Source organism: Delphinapterus leucas, chromosome 4, assembly GCF_059928025.1.
Source record: "Delphinapterus leucas isolate spDelLeu-1000000601 "Yukka" chromosome 4, BTC_Dleu_Yukka2, whole genome shotgun sequence".
Taxonomy (NCBI): Eukaryota; Metazoa; Chordata; class Mammalia; order Artiodactyla; family Monodontidae; genus Delphinapterus; species Delphinapterus leucas.
In genome coordinates, this window is record NC_143132.1 from 81,554,675 (window position 1) to 81,564,827 (window position 10,153).

At 37.7% G+C, this 10,153-nt stretch overlaps 1 protein-coding gene across 3 annotated transcripts in view; it reads left to right on the plus strand.

The window, feature by feature from the left end:
* Positions 1 to 10,153, plus strand: part of TRA2B (transformer 2 beta homolog) — a 65,778-nt gene that overhangs the window by 29,544 nt on the left and 26,081 nt on the right. The window lies entirely within an intron of this gene.

Consider the following 10,153-nt stretch of genomic DNA (forward strand, 5'->3'; position numbering starts at 1 on the left):
AATGAGGAGACAAGCCACACCCTGGGAGAAAATATTTGCAAAGGCACATCTGATAAAGGAGTATTTATCTAAAATATACAATGAACTCTTAAAACTCAGCAAGAAAAAAATGAACAACCGATTAACAAACGGGCCAAGGAGAGCTTTACCAAAGGGAAATACACAAGGTGAATAAACATATGAAAAGATGTTCACATCGTGTGTCACCAGGGAATGCAAATTAAAACAAGATACCACTACGCATCTATTAGAATGACCAAAAAATCCAGAACACCAACAACATCAGATGCTGGTGAGGATGTAATACAACAGGAAGTCTTACTGCTGGTAGGAATGCAAAATGGTAGACACTTTGAAAGACAGTTTGGCAGCCAGCTTTGTACAAAACTGAACATAATCTTGGATTGTATAATCCAGCAATCACACTCCTTGGTATTTACCTAAAGAAGTTGAAAACTTAGGTCCACTCAAACCCCTGTTTCTGGCAGTTTTGTTCATAATTCCCCACAGTGGGAAGCAACAGAGGTATCCTTCAGTGGGTGAATGGATAAACTGGTACATCCAGACAATATAATTTTATTTAATATTATTTATCATTAGAGTTATCAAGCCATGAAAAGACATGGAGGAAACAAATACATATTGCTAAATGAAAGAAGCCAATGTGAAAAGGCTATATGCTGTATGATTCCTACTACTAATATGACATTCTGGAAAAAGCAAAGCTATGAAGACAGTAAAAAATATAGTAGTTGCCAGGGGTTGGGGGCAAAAGAGGGATGAATAGGCTAAGCACAGAGGAGTTTTAGGGCAATGAAAGTACTCTGTATGACGCTATGAGGGTAAATACACGTCATTATACATTTTTTTAAACCCATAGAATGTACACCACCAAGAGTAAACTGTAAATTGTGGACCTTGGGTGATTATGATGTGGCAATGTAGGTTCATTAATTGTAACAAATGCATCACTCTGTTGGAGGATGTTGATAATGGGGGAGGCTATGCACATGTGGGGCAGGAGGTATATGAGAAATCTCTGTACATTCCTGTCAATTTTGCCGTGAATGTAAAACTGCTCTGAAAGGATGAAGTTTTTTTTTTTTTTAAGTTAAACATAGAGTTATACAGCCTGGCAATTCCACTTCTAGGTATTTATCCAAGATAACTGAAGACATAATGTTCATACAAAAATTTATATATGAATATTCATAGTAGCATTATTTATAATATCCAAAAAGTAGAAACAACCCAAATGGCCCTCCATCTGGTAAATGAATAAATAAATCTTTATAATCAATTAAAAGGAATGGAATACCAGCACATGCTATAACATTGATAATTCTTCAATACATTTTGCTAAATGAAAGAAGTGAGTCAAAAAAGAACTTATTATAGGATTTAATTCATATGAAATGTGTAGAACAGGCAATTTTATATCCAGAGAAAGTAGATCAGTGGCTTCCTAGGGCTGGGAGTTTGCAGAAGGAATGGGGAGTGACTAGTGATAGGTGTGGGATTTCCTTTAAGGATGATGAAAATATTCTAGCACTGACTGTGGTGATGATTGTATAACTTTCTGAATGTACTAAAAGTATTGAATTGTACACTTTAGGTGGATTAATTTTAACATAGCTGTTAAGAACTTCTAGTAATCGAAAGGCAGTATTAAGAGAGTGAAAAGGGGGGACTTCCCTGGTGGCACAATGGTTAAGAATCTGCCTGCCAATGCAGGGGACACGGGTTTGAGCCCTGGTCTGGGAAGATCCCACATGCCACGGAACAACTAAGCCCGTGCACCACAACTACTAAGCCTGAGCTCCAGAGCCCTGCGTGCTGCAACTACTGAAGCCTGCACACCTAGAGCCTGTGCTCTGTAACAAGAGAGGCCACCGCAATGAGAAGCCCACGCATCACAACGAAGAGTAGCTACCCCCACTCACAGCAACTAGAGTAGAGCCCGCACACAGCAATGAAGACCCAACACAGCCAAATACATATTAAAAAAAAAGAAAGTGATTATTTCTTAGGGGGTTGTATTCCCTGGGAAGGGAAATGAGGGAGCCTTTTGTATTACTGGAATGTTCTGTATCTCGATTTGGGTGCAGTTATATGAATGTAATGATATGTAAAATTTGTCAAGCTATATAACTGAATTCTCTATAGATTTCAGTAAGTTATATCTCAATTAAAAAGCTAAACTCGAGTGGGGGGCAATGAAGGGGTAGGAAAGTGGGAGGTACAATCTACTGGGTGTGAGATAGGCTCAAGGATGTACTGTATGGCACAGGGAATATAGCCAATATCTTGTAATAACTATAAATGGAACGTAACCCTTAAAATTCGTGTAAAAATGTTTAAAATTTAATAAAGGTTTAAAATCGTGATGGGGAGTATGGGAAATGGGACAGCCTGTTTGAGGGACCCTTGGTGGATCCTTGGTAAAGCAAAGGTTCTTCTGTCATGTCAAAATGTGTTCCTGAAAGTTTCCGTTCTATGATTATAAATTGTTAAATAACGATTTGTCTTTAATTAAGACACAGCTGTGATAAAAAAAAATTTCACCTGGTTTTGACCTGCCATTAGGAATGTCTGGGGAAGAAAAGCTAAAGTGGGGGGGATCTATATAAAAGACGAACTATACAGGGAACAGAAGAAAAATATTTTAAAATTATTACTAATAGCATCAGAGTAATAAGATAATTACTGCATCTATGAAGTAAGAATATTACATCTAAAACCAGGAACAATCCGACAACAAGATAGAGCTCTTCAAAATTAAAAACATGATGAGTGGAATAGAAGTTAATAAAAGGTTGAAGGGTAATGTTGAGGAAGACCTCTGAACAGTATAACAGAATACAAAAACCAAAGAGGTGGAAATTATTGATGATAAGAAAAAAATTGAACAGTATTCCAGAAGATTGGGAATCACAGAAGTTGCAGAAGGAGAGACCAGAGAATATGGAGGGAAGAAAATTATCTAAGATATAGTATAAAGAAATTTCCCAGAGCTAAAGGAAAAGTCTTCATATTGAAAAAGCCCACTCAGTACCCAAGCACAGAAATCCATGTAGAAGCTTAAAAATACTAAAAAGAGAAAAAAATCCTAAAAGGGTGGAGTGGGGCAGAAGGAGAGGGAAGGAGAGAAACAAAGGAAGACATGAGAGAGAATACACGTACCATTCAAAGATACATATAACTGAGTCAGAACGACATGGAACTTTTCAAAAACAATGCTGAATGCCAGAAAATAGTGGGTAAATGCCTTTAAATTCTGAGGAAAATTATTTTCAACATAGAATCCTACACTCATTCAAACTTAATTAACTATGAGGATTGAATAAAGGTGTTTTCAGACATACAAAGACTCTCTTTAAAGAAAAATTTCCCTACATGACTTTTAAGGAGTCCCCTAGGAGATCGGCTTTGGCAAAATTAGGGCATAACCCAAGAAAGAGAAAGAAATGGAATCTAAGAGATTGAGGATTCCAGCCAGAAAAATGGCAAAGGGAAGCCCAGGATGACAGCTGTGTCTCCAGTCTAGAGATACCCATGTCCACTTTGGAGGGAAGTCTCCACAAAGAAAATGGAACTGTAGTTTTTGCATTCGGAAAAATCATTGAGAGATGATTTATTTTTCCAAGTAATTGGGGGAAATTAGGTATATGCATATGAAAAACTTAAAAAATGAAAAGATAATTTTCAACTCCAGGATAAAAGCAAAAATTGTGGTAGATAAGAAAGCCATTCATTCAATTCATCAAGTGGATATAACAATGTATAAATGTGCACCCAACATCAAAGCACCTAAATATACAAAGCAAATATTAACAGATCTGGAGGGAGAAATAGACAGCAATACAATAATAGCAGGGGAGGTCAATAACCCACTTTCAACAATGGATAGATTATCCAGATAGAAAATCAATAAGGAAAAGTTGGACTTGAACCACTCTTTAGACCAAATGAACATAATAGACATCCATGCAACAGCACCAGGATACATATGCTAAATCGCACACAGAACGTCCTCCAGTACATAGGTCATATGTTAAGGACACAAAACAAATCTGAACAAATTTAAGAAGATTGGAAATGATATCAAGTATCCTTTCCCAACTACAATAGGTGAAACTAAAAATCAATAACAGGAATAAAAGTTTTCAAAATATGTAGAAATTAACACACTTCTAAACAACCAATGGATCAAATAAGAAATAAAAAGGGAATTTTAAAAAATCTTGAAACAGGGCTTCCCTGGTGGCGCAGTGGTTGAGAGTCCGCCTGCCGACGCAGGGGACACGGGTTTGTGCCCCGGTCCGGGAAGATCACACATGCTGCGGAGCGGCTGGGCCCGTGAGCCATGGCCACTGAGCCTGCGCGTCCGGAGCCTGTGCTCTGCAACGGGAGAGGCCACAACAGTGAGAGGCCTGCGTACCGCAAAAAAAAAAAAAAATCTTGAAACAAATGAAAGTGGAAACACAATATACCAAAACTTATGGAGTGCAGCATAAGCAGTTCTAAAAGGAAACTTTATAGCAATTAATGTCTACATTAAAAAGGAGAAAAATCTCGAATTAAAAAAGCAATTTTACATCTCATGGAACTAGAAAAGGAAGAACAAAGCTCAAAGTGAGCAGAAAAAAAGCAATAACAAAGATCAGTGCAGAAATAAATGAAATATGGACTACAAAGACAACAGAAAAGATCAACAAAGCTAAGAGAAAGTCTTTTTGAAAAGATAAACAAAATTGACAAGACTTTAGCTGGACTACCTAAGAAAAAAAGAAAAAAAAAGACCCAAATAAAGTCAGAAATGAAAGAGGAGATATTAATAACTCATACCCATGGAGATACAAAGAATCGTAAGAGAATATTATGAGCATTATATACCAACAACCTGGATAACCTAGAAGAAATGGATAAATTTCTAGAAACATACAACCTACCAAGATTGAATCATGAAGAAATAGAAAACCTGAACAAACCAACAAAGAGGAGACTGATTCAGTAATCAAAGAAAAGCCCAGGGCCAGATGGTTGAATTCTACCAAGTATTTAAAGAAGAATTAATGCCAATCCTTCTCAAACGCTTCCAAAAATTTGAAGAGGAGGGAACATTCCCAATCTCATTTTATGAGATAAGCATCATCCTGACACCAAAGCCAGATAAGGACATTAGACAAAAAGAAAACTACAGGCCACTATCCCTGATGATTATAGATTCAAAAATTCTCAACAAAATATTAGCAAATCAAATTCAATAACACATGTAAAGGATTATACACCATGACCAACTAGGATTTATCTTGATGCAAGAATGTTTCAACATATGCAAGTCAATAAATGTGATTCATCATATTAATAGAATGAAAGTTATCTTATTACGATAAAAATCATATTATCATCTCAATAGATGCCGAAAAAGCCCTTCATGGTAAAAACTCTCAACAAGTTGGGTATAAAAGGAATATACCTCAACACAATAAAGGCCATATATGAGAAAACCACAGCTAACTTACACTCAACAGTGAAAAACTGAAAGCTTTCCCTCTAAGATCCCCCAATCTCACCACGCTTATTCAACATCATACTGAAAGCTGTAGCCAAAGCAATTAGGCAAGAAAGAGAAATAAACGGCATACAAATTGGAAACAAAAAAGTAAAATTGTTATTATTTGCAGATGACATAATTTTATATTAAAAAATCCTAAAGACTCAACCAAAAAAATATTGGAACTAATCAACAAATGCAGTAAATTGGCAGGATGTAAAAGAAACATACAAAAATCTGTTGTACTTCTATACACTAAAAACAAACTATTTGAAAAATGAAACAATTCCATTCACAATAGCATCAAAAACAATAATAATATACATAGGAAAAACTTTAACGAAGGAAGTGAAAGATCTGTACAATGAAAACTACAAGACCTTGATAAAAGAAATTGAAGAAAACACAAACGGAAAGATATTTGTGTTCATGGATTAGAAGAATTAATATTGTTAAAATGTCCATACTACCCAAAGCCAATTATATATTCAACACAATCTCTATCAAAATTCCAAAGGTATTTTGAACAGAAATAGAAGAAAATGATCCTAAGATTTTTATGGAATCATGAAAGACCCTGAATATAGTTAAAGCAATCATGAAAAAGAAGAACAAAGCCAGAGGCATCACAGTTCCTGATTTTAAACTACAGATCTTCCTCAACTTATGATGGGGTTACATCCTAATAAACCCACTGTAAGTTGAAAATATCAGAAGTTAAAAAGCATTTAATACATCTAACTTACTGAACATCACAGCTTAGCCTAGCCTACTTTAAACATGCTCAAGACACTTACACTAGCCTACAGTTTGGCAAAATCATCAAACACGGGCTTCCCTGGTGGTGCAGTGGTTAAGAATCTGCCTGCCAATGCAGGGAACATGGGTTTGAGCCCTGGTCTGGGAAGATCCCACATGCTGCGGAACAACTAAGCCCGTGCACAACAACTACTGAGCCTGAGCTCCAGAGCCCGCGAGCCACAACTACTGAGCCCATGTGCTGCAACTACTGAAGTTCGCACGCCTAGAGCCCATGCTCTGCAACAAGAGAAGCCACCGCAAATGAGAAGCCTGCTCATCATAACGAAGAATAGCCCCTGCCCGCTGCAACTAGAGAAAGCCTATGCACAGCAATGAAGACCCAATGCAGACATAAATAAATAAATAGATAAATAAATTTTAAAAATCATCAAACACAAAGTTTATTTTGTAATAAAGTGTTAAATATCTCATGTAATTTATTGAATACTATACTGAAAGTGAAAAAGAAAATGGTTGTACGGGTACAGAATGGTTGTAAGTGTATCATTTGTTTACCCTCATGATTGCATGGCTAACTGGGAGCTGTGGCTTGCTGCTGACGCCCAGCACCATGAGAAAGTACTGAACTGCATATTGCTAGCCCCGGAAAAGATAAAAATTCAAAATGTGAAGTACAGTTTGTACTGAATAAGTATCGATTTTGCACTATCATAAAGTCAAAAAATTGTAAGTCAGAGACCATCTGTATAGCCCAAAGTTATAGTAATTAAAACAGTATGATACTGGCATAAAAATAGAAACATAGACCAATGACAGAATAGACAAGTAAACCCCTGCATACATGAACAATTAATATTTGACAAGGGAGCCAAGAACACTTGATGGGGAAAGAATAGCCTCTTCAACAAATGGTGCTGAGTAAGCTGGATTACCATATGCAGAAAAATTGGACCCCTATCTTACAACACTCACAAAAATTAACTCAAAATGAAATAAAGACTTAAACATAAGACCTGATACCCTAAAACTCCTAGAAGAAAACATAGGGAAGAAGCTCCTTGATATTGGTCTTGGCAGTGATCTTTTTGGATTTGACAACAAAAGCATAGGTAACAAAAGCGAAAGTCAACAAGTAGGACTACATCCAAGCAAAAAGCTTCTGCACAGCAAAAGAAACAATAAAAAAATGAAAAGGCAACCCACAGAATGGGAGAAAGTATTTGCAAGCCATATATTCCATAGGGGCTAATATCCAAAATATATAAGGAACTCATACAAATTAATAGCAGAAAAACAAATAACCTGATTTTAAAATGGGCAAAGGACTTGAATAGACATTTCTCCAAAGAAGACCACAAATGGCAAACAGGTACATGAAAAGGTGCTCAACATCTCTAGACATCTGGAAAATGCAAATCAAGACCACAATAAGATATCATATCACATCTGTTAGGATGGCTGTTATCAAAAAATCAAGAAATAACAAGTGTTGGTGAGGATGTGGAGAACAGGGAACCCTTATGCACCGTTGGTAGTAATGTAAATTGGTGCAGCCACTATGGAAAACAGTGTAGAGGTTCCTCAAAAAAATTAAAAATAGGACTTCCCTAGTGGCACAGTGGGTAAGAATCCGGCTGCCAATGCAGGGGACATGGGTTCGAGCCCTGGTCCGGGAAGATCCCACATGCCATAGAGCAACTAAGCCTGTGCACCACAACTCCTGAGCCTATGCTCTACAGCCCATGAGCCACAACTACTGAAGCCTGCACGCCTAGAGCCCGTGCTTTGCAACAAAGAGAAGCCACCACAATGAGAAGCCCGTGTACCGCAACGAAGAGTAGCCCCCGCTCGCCACAGCTAGAGAAAGCCCATGTGCAGCAATGAAGACCCAACGCAGCCAAAAATAAATAAATAAATAAATTTATTTTTAAAAATTAAAAATAGAACTGCCCATATGATCCAGCAATCCTACTCCCGGGTATTTATCCAAAGGACATAAAATCACCACTTCAAAGAGATACTTTCACACCCATGTTAACTGCAGCATTATTCGTAGCAGCCAAGATATGGAAACAATCTAAGTGTCCATCAACAGATGAATGGGTAAAGAAAATGTGGCATATATAATGGAATATTATCCAGCCATAAAAAAGAAGGAAATCCTGCCATTTGTGACAACATTGATAAGCCCAGAGGACACTATGCTAAGAGAAATAAACTAGACATAGACAAATACTGCATGGCATCACTTACACATGAAATCTTCAAGTGTTCAACTTAGAGTAACATAGCAATAGAGAATAAAATTGTGATTATCCGTGGGTGGGCGATGGGGAGAAAGGGGGGATGTTGGTCAAAGGGTACAAACTTTCAAACACAAGATGAATAAGTTCTGAAGACCTAATGAACAGCATGGTAACCATAGTTAAAAATGTACTATAGGGGCTTCCCTGGTGGCGCAGTGGTTGAGAGTCAGCCTGCCGATGCAGGGGACATGGGTTCGTGCCCCGGTCCGGGAGGATCCCACATGCCGCGGAGCGGCTGGGCCTGTGGGCCATGGCCGCTGGGCCTGTGCGTCCGGAGCCTGTGCTCCGCGGCGGGAGGGGCCACAGCGGTGAGAGGTCCATGTGCCGCAAAAAAAAAATGTACTATATACTTGAAATTTGCTAAGAGAGTAGATCTCAAGTGCTCTCGCCAAAAATAAATAAATAAATAAAGGTAGGTAACTATGAGATGATGCATATGTTAACTAGCTTGATTGTGGTAATCATTTCAAAATGAATATGTATATCGAATCATCATGTTGTACACCTTAAATATATACAGTATTTGTCAATCATACCTCAGATAGACTGGAAACAATCAGGACAATGAATAAACTCATTCATAATATATTATAGCACTTGGCTCAGAAGTGAACAATACTGACATAGTCAAAATAAGACAAACACTGCATATTAATACACTGAAAATTGTGATATACCTATACTGAGAGGATGGGGAGGAGGAAAAGGGTGTGTGTATAAGAACAGGGTGCTAAGATCTCAACTTCCATACCAAGAAATGGATAATGTCTAAAACTGAGAAAGTAAGAAATAAAAATATAAGCATAATATTTAGAATAGAGGTAGATACTAGAAGGAATACTTGAATAAAAGGCAGAAGGGGTGTTGGTAGTTGTCTCTGGGGAAAAGAACTGAGAGAGGAAGAAAGGGAGAGACTCCTGTGTTTTTAGTTATAAGTTTTTTAGTTTCATGTGATTTTTAAATGATTTTGACAAAAATATCTTTTATAAAATAAATTATAAACCAATTAATTCTGATCTCCCCTTATTTACTTATTAACGGGAATTCCATACATTCCAACTGAAGGAACTGATTTCACTGAATGATACAGAAATTTATTATGCCCGGCTTGAAGTAAAAAGAAAAATAAATGTGCAAAAAAGTGTGTGTGTGGGCTTCCCTGGTGGCACAGTGGTTGAGAGTCCGCCTGCCGATGCAGGGGACACGGGTTCGTGCCCCGGTCCGGGAAGATCCCATATGTCGCGGAGCGGCTGGGCCCGTGAGCCATGGCCGCTGAGCCTGCGCGTCCGGAGCCTGTGCTCCGCAACGGGAGAGGCCACAACAGTGAGAGGCCCGCGTACTGCAAAAAAAAAAAAAAAAAAGTGTGCGTGTGTGTGGTTGTGTGCTAATGTAGACATGCTTTTCATTACTTTTTCTGATTAAATTTTTCCTTCACCTTTAAATAAGTTAGTTAATGCTTCTGAATTTCATGTCATCTGGGAACTTTGAAAGCAGGCTCTTCTGTTTGATGCCCCTTTTGTTTCTGTTT